The sequence below is a fragment of the Panthera leo genome, chromosome B3, assembly GCF_018350215.1.
Source record: "Panthera leo isolate Ple1 chromosome B3, P.leo_Ple1_pat1.1, whole genome shotgun sequence".
NCBI classification, from domain to species: domain Eukaryota; kingdom Metazoa; phylum Chordata; class Mammalia; order Carnivora; family Felidae; genus Panthera; species Panthera leo.
In genome coordinates, this window is record NC_056684.1 from 98,496,386 (window position 1) to 98,513,082 (window position 16,697).

Here is a 16,697-nt window from a genome sequence, read left to right on the forward strand (position 1 = left end):
AAGGGGAAAAGCCATAACTCAGAATGAATCACTTGCCCATTATTTAATAGACAATTTCTGTAATGTCCTGTTTTGTCTAGATTCTGCTGTGTGAATCCATTAGACTTATACAGTATCGTAATGTACAACAGTTTTCTTCAAAGACCTTGCCTTTAGAATATTAAATATTCTACCATTGAAGAGTTTTGGATGTATAGTAATTTTGTGATGCTTTAGAAAAATAGACTAAGCACAAAATAAACTTTTCTAAGCACTTCACTAAAGGCTGGAGACAAGTGTGATTTCTAGTTGCATATTTAGAAGTACTTCATTACTTTGTATTTAACAATGTTCAGATGAATAGTTGTGTCACTCTGTTCTTGATTTGTTTAATCAAAAGGCTAGAGTTCTACACATTTTTTTTTGTTATTTGAGATGATAGAGGAAAATAGTACGCATTAATCAGGTGTTCCACTTTCTAGTATTCTAGTATACAAGACATAGACTTTAAGTTCTTAATTAGAAAATACTGTATATAGAGAAAACTAAAAGTAGCCTGAATTACGGTAGAGACATGATATTTCAGAAAGCAGATGGTTTTGCATTTCTTCAAGATTGTCACTCTAGACACCTGAATAATCAATTTTCTGTCATACGAGAGGCATATAGAAACTACAGGATCATTTACCTCTAACAGACTCCTTTTGTTTCCCTTATTGGGTTAAGGGGGCTCAACATAGCAGTTAGTTATAAATCTTAGGAGAGATTAAGGTGCGATATCAGCATCCTGGAGAACTCTGCCCCCCACCCCGCAATAATTATTCAGTGCTAACGTGGAAGTGTAAAACTGATCACTCCAATAGAAAAGGCAGTTCTAGGGATGCCTGGGGGGCTCAGTTGAGCGTCTGACTTCAGGTTATAATCTTGTGATTCGTGAGTTCAAGCCCTGTATCGGGCTTGCTGCTGTTAGCACAGAGCCCACTTCAGATCTGCCACGCTCCCTCTCACTGTCCCTCCCCCGCTGGTGCACTCTCTCAAAAATAAATAAACCTTTAAAAACAAATGCAGGTCTACCACGTACTGCCTAGGTCAGCAAGAATGACAGAACTTGTAATGAAGATTCCTGTGTATATATTAGCTTCCATTCACGACGGTTCTTTTTTCTCCACATTCTTGCCAACATTTGTTACCTCTTGTCTTTTTGAGTTAGCCATTCTGACAGGTGTAAAGTGATACCTCATTGTGGTTTTGATTTGCATTTCCCTGAGGATTAGTGATGTTGGGCCTCTTTTCATGTGCCTGTTGGCCATCTGTGTGTCTTTGGGAAATTGTGTAGTCAGGTCCTCTGCCCATTTTTAATAGGATTACTTGGGTGTTTTTGGTGTTGCCCTGTACAAATTCTCATATATTTTGGATATTAGCCCCTTACTGAATAGATCGTTTACAAATCTATCTTCTCTCATTCAGTAGGTTGCCTTTTTATCTTTTGGATAGTTTCCTTCGCTGTGCAAAAGCTTCTTCTTTTGATGTGGTCCCAATAGTTTATTTTTACTTGTATTTCCCTTGCCTAAGGAGACATACCTAGACAATGTTACTAAGGCTGAAGTCAGAGAAATTATTGCCTATGTTTTCTTCTAGAAGTTTTATGGTTTCAGGTCTCACATTTAGATCTTTAATCCATTTTGAGTTTATTTTTGTGTATAGTGTGAGAAGTGGTCCAGATTCATTTGTAAATGATGGTTTTGAAAGCAATTTTCTGTCAAGTCAGTTGTGTCCTTATTCAACCGAGTGCATCAAAGGCATAGGTCTGGACTTAATTATATTACGAGATTAACATTTTTGAATAAACATTTTAACTCATTTTAGGATTACCTAGGATATTATGATGCATAACACTAGTTTAAGGTATAATTCTTTCAATAAATTATTTCTTTCCAGTTTTACTGAGGTATGATTGCCAAAACAAATTACTTTTGATAGGGATCTTTTATTAATAAGATAATTAATTTGAGATGGAATTTAAATGAGTGGTCCTACTGAATAATTGTATAATTCTAAAAGTAAAATTAAAAAAAATTTTTTTTAATGTTTATTTATTTCTGAGACAAAGAGAGACAGAGCATGAGTGGGGGAGGGGCAGAGAGAGAGGGAGACACAGAATCAGAAGCAGGCTCCAGGCTCTGAGCTGTCAGCGCAGAGCCTGACATGGGGCTCAAACTCAAAAACTGTGAGATCATGCATGACCTTAGCCAAAGTTGGTTGGTCGCCCAACCGACTGAGCCACCCAGGCACCCCTAAAAGTAAAATTTTAAATATATCACTTACAGATTTGGGTATATATTGTGTATCTAGCAACTTCTGCATTTGTTCTAAAACCATTAAAGCTAGAACAACAAATTTAAATTTGAAGTTTGATAATATATAAGTAGTAAAGTCATTATCTGAACAGATCTAAAATATATCCTTTTAAATTTTATTTTATTTACTAAAAAATATTTTTTTAATGTTTATTTATTTATTTAGAGAGAGATAGAGCACAAGCAAGGGGGGGGCAGAGACAGAGAGTCACAGAACTGAAGCAGGCTACAGGCTCTGAGCTGTCAGTACAGAGCCCGATGCGGGGCTTGAACTCATAGACTGCAAGATTATGACCTGAGCTGAACTCAGACCTTTAAACTACTGAGCCACCCAGGTGCCCCTAAAATATATCCTTTTTAGGAAAAATGTTTATTTTGAGAGAAAGAGCATGAGCCAGGGAGGGGCAGAGAGAGAGAGAGAGGGAATTTCAAGCGGGCATGCTGCAATCAGTGCAGAGCCCAACCCAGGGTCTTAATTTCATGAACCATGGGATCATGACCTGAACCAAAATCAAGAGTCAGACACTTAACTGACTGAGCCACCCAGGCACCCCAATATATCCTTTCCCTTAATGATTGTTTCTTTTGACTCATTAATTACAGATGATTGTGATAATATCAGTATTGTGGCCATTAATGAAATCAACTGTCTCCTTTCTACCCATTTGGCTGTGTGTAACATTTTTAAGCCTATTTTTGTTATTATCACAACTCAGACTGGTTGTATCCTGAAAATGAAAACATGAAAAATGAAAATATAACAAGTAATTGACCAAATAGAGGTGTGCTTCTCTGAAATTTCTTTTTTTTTTTTTAACATTTATTTATTTTTAAGAGACAGAGCACGAGCAGGGTGGTGGGGAGTGGGGAGCAGAGACAGAGGGAGACACAGAATCCAAAGCAGGCTCCAGGCTCTGTGCTGTCAGCACAAAATCAGATGCTCAACCACCTGAGCCATCCAGGTGCCCATCTGAAATTTCTTTTAAATCTAAATAGAAGTAAGTCTTTTATTTTATTTATTTTATTTATTATTTTAAAAAATTTTTATTTTTAAGAGACAAAGAGAGCACGAGTGGGGGAGGGGCAGAGAGAGAGAGAGAGAGAGAGAGAGAGAGAGAGAGAGAGAGAGAATCTGAAGCTGGCTCCAGGCTCTGAGCTGTCAGTGCAGAGCCCGATGCAGGGCTCAAACTCACAAACTGTGAGATCATGACCTGAGCCCAAGTCGGACACTTAACCGACTGAGCCACTCAGGCGCCCCTATTAAATCCATTTTAAACTGAGTGTACATATACTTTGAAGAATAACTTAAGTAATTAAGTATTTTTAAAAAACATCCTTAGTTTTCAGTGTTTTAAATAAAGCATGTCACAGAAATAAGGTTATTAGTAGGTTAGAATATATCAACTCAAGTACTTAAGATTCAACTTACTGCTACCTGGGCATTCCACAGAAGCTCTCTAAAGTTTAGATGTCTCTGCTTCCACAGAATCAAGTATACACTTTGAGAATGTTAAATGCTATTAACTTCATCTCCCCCACCCAACCCAACTAATATTCCTGAAACTATTTTAACAAATCCTCTTGTCTGTCAACATGTCTCACGTTCCATCTGTTGGTTTAAGAGTCAGCTCAAATCCCTTAAGTCCTTTCTGGCCCACAATCTTTTGTTTTGTTTTGTTTTTTTCCAAAAAACCTAAAATGTGGATTTTCACCATTCCCTGGCAGTTAAATCACATTCTGTCTTGTTATATTTCTTCTCTTGCATTTATTATACCAGTTAACTGGCACTGAGCAAATCATAATACATCCTTTGGTCTCAAGTTATGAGTTAAGTGATTTCTGGGGTTCTCTACCTTGAAGAAGATAGTCACTGCATTCATAAGTTGTCTCTAAAACCTGACTGTCATCACTCTGAGGCCTGAAAATACTTGTTAGAGACAGAGCATGCTGTTTCGGCGAGATTTGACAGAAGTCAAGAGACCTGGCTTCAAGTCTTGTCTCTGCCCCTGACTCAGAATGTGACTACTGCCTGTCTGTACATTGATTTTTGTTTTTGTGAAATGAGTGCAAGTTGAGTAGTCTAGTTGTTAGATAAGTTACTTTGAGGAAGCTCTTGAAGTGAACAATGAAGTTATTTGCAACTTTAGCTTCTTGGGCAGGTTTTCTAGAACATAAATGCCATGTGAATGGAGACAATTGTGAAGTTAGTCATGTTGACAGTGAATCGTGGGTGTCATTAGGCACCAGCTTGGGTCCTCAATCTGCCGAGATGGAGAAGCAGGAAAAGGAAAAGGCTGTTCTGCCTTTGCTATCCTATACTTTCTGACATTCACATCCTTCACAGCAGAACCAGATTTTATGTTCTCCATCTTTTTCTTGACAGCCATGTGCTTCAGGACAAGCTGAGACTCTCCTCACTTACTAGGGGTGAGTTTTGGTTCTTAAGACACATGATAATCCAAACCAGTGATTGACATGGTCAATGGACATGTCCAACTTGAGCCAGTGAGGACATGGTGGCTTCTCGTAAGGTCTCTTTGCTTAAAAATGAGGACTCAAGGGTATGTCTCATTTTTCTGGAGTTTGCCATTTTCTGGATGTGATGCCTAGAATGTTGTGACCATCTCACATCCTGAGGATGAAGTGAACAAAGAGGAGGACAGAGCCAAGAGAATCAGAAAAGCAAAGCTTGAGCTTTGACAGAACACTCCCTATCTCTGAACATCTTGTTATTTGAGATAATTTTCCTTATTCCCTAGCCGTTTTCACTTACTTATAACTAAAGTATCAACATGGCTGTCACCTTTCTGGACTCTGTGAACAATGGTGTCTTGATTTGGGTTAACTTAGCTCAATTCCATGTCATCATCAGATTGCTAACCTCAAGCCATGGTTTACTTTTCTCACTGTGACAGCCCAAGTTCAGGAAAAAGAGTTAATCTTCATGTATGTGGTTGAAAGCAATTGATGGGTTAAGTCAGACATGTACTCCAAACAGGCTTGGTAGTGAGAAGTTAAGTGAGTATAGTTTTCTGTTTTGGGGGGGCTATTTTTTTATTCCTCATATTTTATTACATTAATATTAGAATCTTGTAAGCATTAGAGATGAAATCCTAGAAGCTAAAAATAGTGTGTTGAGTGTAAGTATAGCTAACCATTTCGTGTTAACTCAGGCTTTGAGCCTAAAATAGCCTTGTTTAGCTTGTAAGATCCTCTTTGGATTTTGTTTAGTGAGCAAATTCCTATGTATCATTTTTGATAGTAACTTGAATTTTCTACTGAGAATGGGAATAATATAAGTTTGAAGATGGTAAGAAGGAATCGTTTTGCCATTCTGTCCCCTTTGAAGAGGAGGAAGAAAAGGATGGGTGAGTAAAGGGTGACATTTGTTTATGTCTTCTGGAATGTTTCTCTCTTTTCTAAGTTTCTTGTTTGTGTTTTGTCAAGATTAAATGACAATGTATGTGCAAATGCCAGTCATAACCTAGCACATGCAAACAGCTTGATATGGAATATTTCTTAATGTTTATGAAAGGGGATTCCAGTCAAATAACCCTACTGCTTACTAGACTGTAACTTGCATTGTAGCCTGAAGTGTTTATTTCGCAAAACCGTCGAGAATGCAATTACTTTTTTTGATGTTTGAGCTGTCAGTGCATGCTTTGAAGTACCTCATTGTTGAAGGAACCAGATGCCTTGCTAACTTTGAGTTATATGCATGCTGCATGTAAACATTTTTAGTTGTGTTCAGTGTTTATGTGTGAGTTCAAGTTGTTAAATGGCTCCAGCCTTCAGGCTGATTTTTAATCTGGAGATATGTAAATTTCATAAAGTGATGTTACTTACTCTTACCTTTGGATATGAGCTTACAGAGAAATTATAGTATACAGAGACAGGATAATATGATGAGTTTTTTAAAGAGCTGTTTTTTATTCTGAGGTTATATCCTCCTTCTTAATGTTTTAAAATTAAAAATGCTAGATTTTAAAAAATGGCCTTACCTTACTAAAGTTAAGAGTTGACAGTCTCTTGTGAGTATCCCAAATTTGGAGAGTTTTACTGGACCATAAAGTTTTGAAGTCTGGGAACCACTTATCTTGTCCAAGATGAGTAAACTGAAGTTTCTTCCCTAGACGGCTCATGAAAGGCAAATAGAAAATAAAAATTCAGGTCTCCTCACAAGTGATTTCTTCTTTCTTCACAAATTTTTCCCTGAGTGGGGTTATTGGAAGCCATGCCATGTTATACAACTGTAAGCTTAAATGTTCTGTTCATATCATTACATCGAACCCAGGTCTGACCTGGGCGCCTAGGTGGCTCAGTCAGTTAAGTATCTGATTCTTGATTTTTGTTCATGTTATGATCTCATGGTTTGTGAGTTTGAGGCCCACATTGGGCTCTGTGCTGATAGCATGGAGCCTGCTTGGAATTCTCTCTCTCTCTCTCTCTCTCTCTCTCTCTCTCTGCCCCTCCCCTGTGTGCACATGCACACTCACTGTCACTCTCTCAAAATGAACTTAGCCTCCTGTGTTAAGAAAAAAAAAGAAAGAAAGAAAGAAAGAAAGAAAGAAAGAAAGAAAGAAAGAAAGAAAGAATCCAAGTCTGATCAAACAGGGCTGTTGGCTCATAGATCTGTCAGGTGACAGTTTATATTACTGTGCAACTTATGCCTGCAGCAGTCTCATTTTTCTGTGTCTCTGTTTTAAATTGGAATCATGGAGGAGAATAATTGTCTCTGAATTTTAGCTTTATCCATAACATTTCCACTTGTTAATATAGACGCATAAGAGGGGCGCCTGGGTGGCTCAGTCGGTGAAGCGGTCGACTTCGGCTCAGGTCATGATCTTGCAGTCCGTGAGTTCAAGCCCCGCGTCGGGCTCTGGGCTGACAGCTCAGAGCCTGGAGCCTGTTTCAGATTCTGTATCTCCCTCTCTCTGACCCTCCCCCATTCATGCTTTGTCTCTCTCTGTCTCAAAAATAAATAAGCGTTAAAAAAAAAAAATTAAAAAAAAATATAGACGCATAAGATTAAATCTATACTGGTACTAAGGAATAGAAAGACCAGTTGGGTACACTGCGGTTTTGACAACTTATTTTTTTCTGGTTGAAGCATCATTATAAAATATAGTATCAAGGAGAAATACTGAGGTTAAGTTCATGTCAGTCGTATTCATGTCTTGGCACTACAGTAGCTCACTAAATGTTTGCTCAGTGTATTTATTTAGCTGTTTACCCCTGACCTGGAGTAGACAATCAAAGAAAACTCTGGTGGTGCCAGTTATCCAACTTTGTGCAGAATAATTTTTATTAGAATGTTTTCCGTTTTATTTCACTAATACACTGTCCCCTGATCCCCATGGATTTACCTTATCTCTCCTGAGAGGCACTGTGAAGAACATTTTAGTCACATGTGTCCTGCGGTAGAGCTTCCAAAGGGCTTTCACAAATGTCTCTTTGACTCACAACCACCTTAAGAAGTAGGTAGGGCAAGTATTATTATTATTTTAACAATAAAGAAATGGAAACTCCAGCCAATAGATCTGATTCAGGTTTGCAAACCATTAAGTAGTGGATTTAAGGCTTGAACCTAGGTTGACTTACTTTAATAGAGTTCAGTGTTTCTAGATTATCTTTAGATCACTAGTCCCACAAGAGGTTTCATGGAGTCTCGTGGTAAAATGGGTTTGTATATGCTGTTCCTATGGATGCTCGTAGCACAGCTCGTGGTAAAATGGGTTTGTATATGCTGTTCCTATGGATGCTCGTAGCACAGTCCCTGTACCAACAAGACCAGTTTACCTTTGTTCATTGTGATATTTCCCTTTATAATAAAACCTTTGTTTGCGAGGATAATTTGTTCCAGAAATATGCTTGTAATCCAAAGCACTTGTGTATCAAAGCGAATTTCCCTGTGAGAAATAATGGAAACTCGGGTGCTTCATTCCACAACCCCAAAATATTCATATAAAAACGATTACAATATTGTAATGCAGTACAAAATAATAAAATACAAAATATAAAGAAAAATAAATTAATCTGCACTTACCTTTGAAAACCTTCATGGCTGGTGTAAGGGAGACAAAGAGGAAGGTTATTATATAGGACAACTTTCACTATCACTAATGGAATCACTGCTATCTATTGGCTCAATGGAATGTTTTGTGCATGGGGGCCATTGTATATGTTTGCTCAGATGTTGACTGTAGCACAGTATTAATAAACTCTTGTCATATACTGTATTTAGTATAGCTGGCAATAAGGCAGAAAAGGAAAGGGTCTGTATCTAAAGGCAGCCTGACCTAGAATGAAGCAAAGCATTCCTGAGCTTACTCTTGTATGGAAAAGCAAAGGACCGTCCATAGGTGCTTTGAAGTGACAAAAACACACTAGTGCGAGTTGTGGGCACTTTCCAACGTTCTGAAAAATCACTCATTTCTGCCAAACACCTTGGCCTGAGACTGAGCATCTGAGCATGGGAGAGAAAATCACCCACAATCCCACAGTAAGAGAGAGAGACAGAGAGACAGAGGAACCATGGCTCAGTTACGATCATGTGACATCTGGCATCAGGTACTAGTATTGCAAGATATCGCCTGTTTATCAAGTTAAAATTTACTAGAAATGTTTGCTCATCTTTCAGAACATTCACAGAACAAGTTACTCGCAATCCAACGTTTTACTGTATTTGAACATAGAACCTCTTTTTAAATTAACATTCTTTAAATATCCCAAGACATTAGTATTCCTTCAAGTATACTTTTTGGGTACTTTGGGGGAATGTTAGTATAGTGACTTTCTTTCTTTCTTTCTTTCTTTCTTTCTTTCTTTCTTTCTTTCTTAATGTTTATTTTTGAGAGAGAAAGACAGTGTGAGTGGGGGAGGGGCAGAGAGAGAGAGGGAGACACATAATCCAAAACAGTTTCCAAGCTCTGAGCTGTCAGCACAGAGCCTGACGCAGGTCTCGAACCTGGGAATAGTGAGATCATGACCTAGGCCAAAGACAGACGCTTAATTGAGTAAATCACCCAGGAGCCCCAGTGTAGTAACTTCTATACCATGCTACCCTCATTTTATATGGGGCTTTTTTTTATGGCACCTCATAATCTAAGCTTCCTACTCAATTGTCGAATGCTAGCTTTCTGAAAATATACCAAAATAATCCTACTGATTTAAGCAAAGCTGAGTTTATTCTTTACTGTGGTAAGGACAATCACTTCATTGACAGTCCTATTAGGGTTTTGAAGTAAGGGAGAGCAAAATCAAGTTATGTGAGTTCTTTTTGTGGTCTGATTTAAGGTGGGTTTCTTGATTTGAGGTCTTGTTTGTGGCTGGACAAATTTGGTACTAGGATTTTAAAGTAAATCTTGAAAAGTAAATAGTCACTAAATGCTGCCTGTTTTGAGAAAAGAGTATATACTTTGCTGAGGGGGGACGTTGAATAGTTTAGTGTACAGATAAATGACTTAAAGGAAGTTCTTAAAATGAACAGTAAAGTTCTTTGTAGCTTTAGCTTTCTGGGCAAGTGTCCTAGAATATTAATGCCATTGAATGAAGACAGTCAAATAGTAAAAGTTGTTAATGTTGACAGTAAGCTGTGTAAGTGCAAATAGTTTCGGTTCTCAGTATTGCCATTCTTTGGCCTGAGCTGAAAGATTCATAACAAGGGATGTGATCCCACAGTCTTTACTGCAGATCGTCACTGCTATTTGTGGCATCATGATCATGTATCACGGTTCCCAGATGACTGTTTCAGCATGCACAGTGTTAGTTTTTTCTGTTCTTTTTCTTGATCATTTCTTTAATTTTGTGATGAGACACCAGTTGCATAGCAACATTTAAAACTTGCCATCAGCCATCTGAGCCCCTGTATAACAAATTCTAAGAGAAGGACTATGATCAGAGTTTGTAGAATTCTTTTAAACCCTGAGCCAAGAGTGCCCAAATTAAAATAGAAGGACATTTCATTTCCATTTAGAGTCTGTAGTACCAGATAGGGGATTATTAGCCAAGTTACTGTATTTTGTGATTTTTTTTTTGTTGGCTTACCAGATCTCTTTAGTAGTATTAAAGATGCCAGAGAGGTCTGCAGTGATATAATCACATCATTTTCCCCTAAAACAGTACATGCTTCCTCTCAAGACACCAATATTATATCTAATGGGCTTTTATTTCAGTTCAATTTCCTGAATCTCTTGGATGAAGATTTCCTTGGTGGAACTTTATAGCCTTAGTGGATTTGTCTAGCTCTCCTTTTCTCTGAACCATAGCACGTAAGCTGTCTCCCTATTTCAAGGCTTCTTGTGAAGTGAAATAGTCTAGCAGAGAATAGACAACAATCCAGAATTCTCTGTGAATCGTTAGGGCTCAGTTTTTAACCCAAGGTCCAATTTTTCTCCTTTCATTAATGTACCTAATTTCCTTTTCTGAGAGGCAAATTGATGAGTCCGAGTGGGTAATATCAGACTACCCTGAGGGCAGGTTGTCCATTTACCATGGTAACAACCCCTGGGCATTTTGCAGTTTGTAGCCAATAGACTTTTGTGTTACAGATCTAATTGTATTACAAAGTCAGTTTTGTGTTACATATGTAGTCTTTGGTGGCCACTTAGTCATCTGTTTTTGGTTAAAGTACCCCTAATGGGGTTGTCAATTAGTTTTTTTATGATTTGGGGCCACTTGAGTAGTCTGGTTCCAGGTGTTAAAATTTAGTGTCAAGACCATTACTTAGGCACATCTAAAGTAAAAGAAATAGTGTGTTTTACCTGTAGCAGTGGGTAAAGTGAGACAGCTTCCAAATATCTACCATGTGTTCCCTAGTTCTTTTCCAAGCTCCATATCTGAGAGTTCAGGTACCAGAGCTAGATCCCACAAAAGGTCCAAATAATAGTTTTGGTGGAGACAAGAGTCTTTTTTTTCTACATATGACATGATAGAGGATTTTAGATTTCTGGCTGTCTATCTGTGTGTTGTTTGCCATCTAAAAATTTGCCCGATACTCTTGCCCTAAGTGGCCTGAAGCGATCTCTGAAAATGGTTCCCTATTCACTGGATCCAGAAAACCCTACTAAAGTAAATCATGCAAATCAAGAGGTTCAGATCTTCTTGTTTACTTTAAGAACACATGTGAAACTGCCAGGCCATCAAGGATATGCATGTCCAAAAAACCACCAAGTATCTGAAAGATGTCACTTTGCAGGGGCTATGTGTGCCATTCCTTTGCTACAATGGTGGAGTTGGTAGGTGTGCCCAGGCTGAACAGTGGGGCTTGACACACAGTCGGTGGCCCAAAAAGAGTGCTGAAATTTTGCTGCACATGCTTAAAAATTCAGGGTGTAGTGCTGAACTTAAGGGTTTAGATATAGATTCTCTGGACATTGAGCACATCCAGGTGAACGAAGCCCTCAAGATGCAATGCAGAACTTAGAGAGTTCGTGGTCGTATTAACCAGTACATGAGCTCTCCCTGCCACACTAAGATGATCCTGACCAAAAAAGAGCAGATTGTTCCTAAACCAAAAGAGGAGGTTGCACAGAAGAAAAAGATCTCGCAGAAGAAACTGAAGAAACAAAAACTTAGGGCCCAGGAACAAATCCTGCATAAAATAAATGCAAATAAAAGAAAAAAAAGTAAAAAAAAAATGCCTAATAAAATGATTGAGTTTACACAGAAGTTACCAGATTTCATTCAAGGAAATGGAACCAAGGGAAACCAAGTGGCTCCTCCCAAAGGGAAATATGTACAATTCCAATGGTTAGTTTGGTTGTATGCTCTACTTGTTCATGAGTCATTTGTCTCTTCCAGAAGGCCAAATCTTTGGGTTTTAAGGTTATCCATACTTTAGGAGGATTCCAAGGTAAGTCTGCTCATACCTGTTGATGGTAAGGTCGGAGGTATTACATGAGTCCCTTGCCATATTTGGTCATGCCTGCTTGCTAGTAGCGTGTGGAGTCTAGAATCAGATGTAATATTCCTAGATGCCCAGATAAGTCAACTACTCATAAGGCAAAAGTTGTTGAACCCCAGTGGAGTCATTAAAGCCAATGAGAATATCTTCAACCATAGAACTTGGAGAGTCTCTGAGAACTTTGCTAAACTAAGTTTCAGAACTCCATTTTTTTCCCTACGTTTCCTAGAAATTGGGGGCAATATGCATAGCAGACTTTCTGAGTAAGTGGTAGGGCTTTACAAAACCCTTTAATAAATAGTCCCAGGGAAACTGGTGCTTTGTTTACTAGAGAGAGAGGAGCTGGAATTCCTCAGGTTGGAGCATGAAATTAGGTAATATTTTTTATACTGTAGGGCTAAAGATCTAGTAAGAAAGGATTTCAGTCTATCCTGAGAATAAGGATAGAACAATGACCAGGGCATATTTAAAACCCATAATAGGGTATACTTGGATGAAATCCATTTGGAGATGTTCAAAGAGGACCTGAATTTGGGGCTTTTGTCCAAGGCCAACCTTTAAAGTTTTACTAAGGTTATGCTGGTGACATGGGACATGCATCAGAGACACCAGCAGCAATCTTAGTAAAGTTTCCACACTGGGATGCTTAAATTTATGTCACATTTATGACTGAATTAAGGGGTGCACAGGTAGCTGGTAAAACATTATTTCTAGGAGTGTCTGTGAGGTTGTTTCTGGAAGAGATTAGCATTTGAATCATTAAACTAAAGATTTGCACTATCAGTTTGGATGGGCAACATCAAGTCAGTTGAGGGCCCGAATAGAATCAAAAGGCTGAGGGAGGCTGAATTTTCTTTACTTTTCCCTATGGACATCAGGATTCCTGGTTTGGGGGCCTTTGGAAGAGGACTGAATTATATCACTGGCTTTCCTATTTCTCCAGCTTGCAGAGAAGATAGCAGATTGCAGGACTTCTTGGTCTTCATAACTATGTGATCCAATTTCTATAATATCTGTGTGTGTGTGTGTGTGTGTGTGTGTGTGTGTGTGTGTGTGTGTGTGTATCTGTCTGTCTGTGTTTATTCTGTTGTGTCCATTTCTCTGGATAACCCTGGCTAATATACCAGTGTTGGTTCAGTACTGTGGCCAATTTTTCCTTGCTGTGGTAAGTAGTTTTGTGTAAACTTTTTACAATATTCCATGATGAGAGTGTCAAGACATTATCCCTATGCAGTTTGCATCCAGATTTCTTCCAGTATTTCTCTTCTCATTCTGGATCTAATTGCTGGAATCTTGTAATAGCCTCACCTCTCCAAAGATTTGGTCTTTTGGGATTTCATGAACACTAGGATTTTAGTAAAGGATGCCTGTCTCGCATCGTGATCAGCCGTGGCATTTTGTTCAGTGTCATGTTATCCCTTTTGTGATAAGTTCCAACCATTATAATGACCAGTACTTTAGGATGTATTAGAGTACTTCAAAGTTCTTTAATTTTCTTATTGATCTTAATTAGATTTTCTGCTGAGATCAAGAATCATACGTGCTATCAGTTTATATATCAATTCTCTTTAAGTAACCAACAGGCTCTGGTGAATATACTGAGGCAAATTTCACCTTCTTGCAGGGGGTCCTATCCTAGAGGGGAAGTGTGAGACCTGTTATAGTGTATCTCTCCTGATAATTTTCTATGTAAGTCCATCAACAAAGAAGTTTAAGTCTGGCTTCTCTAATAAATCAATTTGGAGCATAGATCATTCATGTACAGAGGTTAAACAGTCGCGAGTGTCCTCTTCTCCAGGTAATAGAAGTAGAGCAGCAGTATTTCGAATATAATAATGAACATAAATGTGTGGGAAAAAAATAGCATCTCATAGAAGATAAGCCCACCTGGTGAGAACTGTATGTTACTAGTAAGCAGCAAAGATTGTACAGCATGGGACACCATCAAGTTTAAAGGAGACCCTAAAACCAAGTCTGCAGAAGCCTCTCCTAGGTTGGCGGCTGTAGCTGCCGCCCTTACCAGGTCAGTAGGTCTTGCCACCAGGTTAAGAAGAAGATTGTAGTAAGCCTTTGGCCTCTAGTGATTCTCTTGAAATTGAGTCAGAACATTAAAAGCTTGCCCAAACTCCTCTTGTACAAATAGAAAGGTTTATGATAATTAGGAAAAGCCATGGTGAGACACTATTGAAGAGTTCAACTTTGCTGTTGTAGCAACACAAAGACAGCCTTGGGTAATCTGTAAATGAATGAGTGTAGCCATGTTCCAATAATACTTTATTTATAAAACAGGTACTGGATATGGACCTTTTCTTTTACTAAAGGATTTAGTCTTTAATATTTATTATGTTAATAATATTTTTGGAGTTCTTTTAACCATCTGATTTTGTGTTTTGTAAGCATTCTTTTTACATACATATTTTTTCCCTTTTCTTGGATTGATAGAGATTTTTTAAAATTTTGTTTTAAATTTCATCTTCTCCATTGAAAGTGATGGTCTCTATTTTAATTTTTTGTGGTTCTAAAAATTCTAACAAGCATGTTTAATTGAACAAATTCAAAATTTAATCACTGTTTTTGCTCATCACCCAAATTATATACTATTATTTTTTATTTTACTTGTCTATATTTAACCCCACATTTCAGTACAGTTGTTGCTGCATTATACAGTCAATAGTAGCTTAGATTTTCTTATGCACTTTCTGCTTATTTTGCTCACCATTGATTTTTGCATCACAAATCAGTTTTGGGGGGAGTCCATTTTACTTCTTCCTGGAGTAGGTCTTGTGAGTTTTAGAAGTCAGTTACACTAATTTCTTTAGGGTAATCTTTGCCTCTAGCTGTATTTAAGACCTTCCCTTCATTGTTCTGTAATGTTTAGTTGTGAATCTCTTTAAGCTTTTTTAGGACTCATCGGGATCCTTGAATCTGAGAATTTGTGCCTTTTATTAGTGTTGGAAAATTTTCAGCTATTATGTTTTTGAACATTGCCTCATTCCTATATTATTTATTTGTTTCTTCTGGTAGTCTTAGTAGAGATGTGTTAAACATTCTCCCTCTGTTCTCAATATCTATTACATTTCTTTTTATATTTTTCGTCTATTCTTTCCTTCATCCTGAGTAATTTCTTCAAAATTATCTTTGATAATAATTCTTTCTTCAGCCACATCTAATCTTCTCTTTTATCTCATTATTGAGTTTCCAAATCCAATGATATGTTTTAAATTTCTAGACACTCTACTTATGAAATACGCCTGTTCATACTTTAAGTACTATCTTTTTATATTTAAATGTAGTCAGTAAATTATTTCCAGTCACTGTGAGTCTGAAATGGTTGTGTTCTGTTTGAGTGTTAAGTCACATATGCTGATTTTTTTTCTCTTGTACCTAAGGGATTTTTTGTCTTAATTTCATATTTGCTTTATCTGTGAATTCTTGGGAGCCAGACTTCAGGGTAGACTAGGATTTGCATTTATTTCTGCCAGTCACTTGGGAGTGTTTTTTTTTTTTTTTTAATGTTTATTTATTTTTGAGAGAGAGAGAGAGCAAGATGGGGAGGGGCAGAGAGAGAGGGAGACACACAGTCTGAAGTAGGCTCCAGGCTCTGAACTGTCAGCACAGAGCCCAATGCCTGGGCTCAAACTCATGACCTGAGCCAAAGTTGGACAGCAAGATCATGACCTGAGCCAAAGTTGGACGCTTAACCAACTGAGCCACCCAGGTGCCTCATTGGGAATGTTTTTTGTTTTTTATTTTTTTATGAAATTTATTGTCAAATTTGTTTCCATACAACACCCAGTGCTCATCCCAACAGGTGCCCTCAATACTCATCACTCACTCACCCCTGCCTTCCACCACCCATAAACCTTCAGTTTGTTCTCAGTTTTTAGGAGTCTCTTATGTTTTTGCTCCCTCCCTCTCTAACCATTTTTTTCTTCTTCCCCTCCCCCATGGTCTTCTCTTAAGTTTCTCAGGATCCACATAGGAGTGAAAACATATGGTATCTGTCCTTCTCTGTATGACTTATTTCACTTAGCAAATACTCTCCAGTTCCATCCACGTTGCTACAAAAGGCCATATTTCATTCTTTCTCATTGCCACGTAGTATTCCATTGTGTATATAAACCACAATTTCTTTATCCATTCATCAGTTGATGGATATTTAGGCTCTTTCCATAATTTAGCTATTGAGAGTGCTGCTATAAACATTGGGGTACAAGTGCCCCTATGCATCAGTACTCCTGTATCCCTTGGGTAAATTCCTAGCAGTGCTACTGCTGGGTCATAGGGTAGGTCTATTTTTAATTTTTTGAGGAACCTCCACACTGTTTTCCAGAGCGGCTGCCCCAGTTTGCATTCCCACCAACAGTGCAAGAGGGTTCCCATTTCTCCACATCCTCTCCAGCATCTATAGTCTCCTGTTTTGTTCATTTTAGCCACTCTGACTGGCATAAGGTGAT

General features: G+C 38.1%; 1 long non-coding RNA gene and 1 pseudogene across 1 annotated transcript in view; both read left to right on the forward strand.

The window, feature by feature from the left end:
* Positions 1-3,646: 3,646 nt before the first annotated feature.
* The window catches only part of LOC122222646, a 130,504-nt gene continuing 117,453 nt past the window's right edge, over positions 3,647-16,697 (forward strand). The window contains exon 1 of the long non-coding RNA XR_006203810.1: positions 3,647-5,704. This is a non-coding gene — a long non-coding RNA (uncharacterized LOC122222646). The remainder of the gene's footprint in view (positions 5,705-16,697) is intronic.
* On the forward strand, positions 9,838-12,229 carry LOC122222645 (annotated as a pseudogene).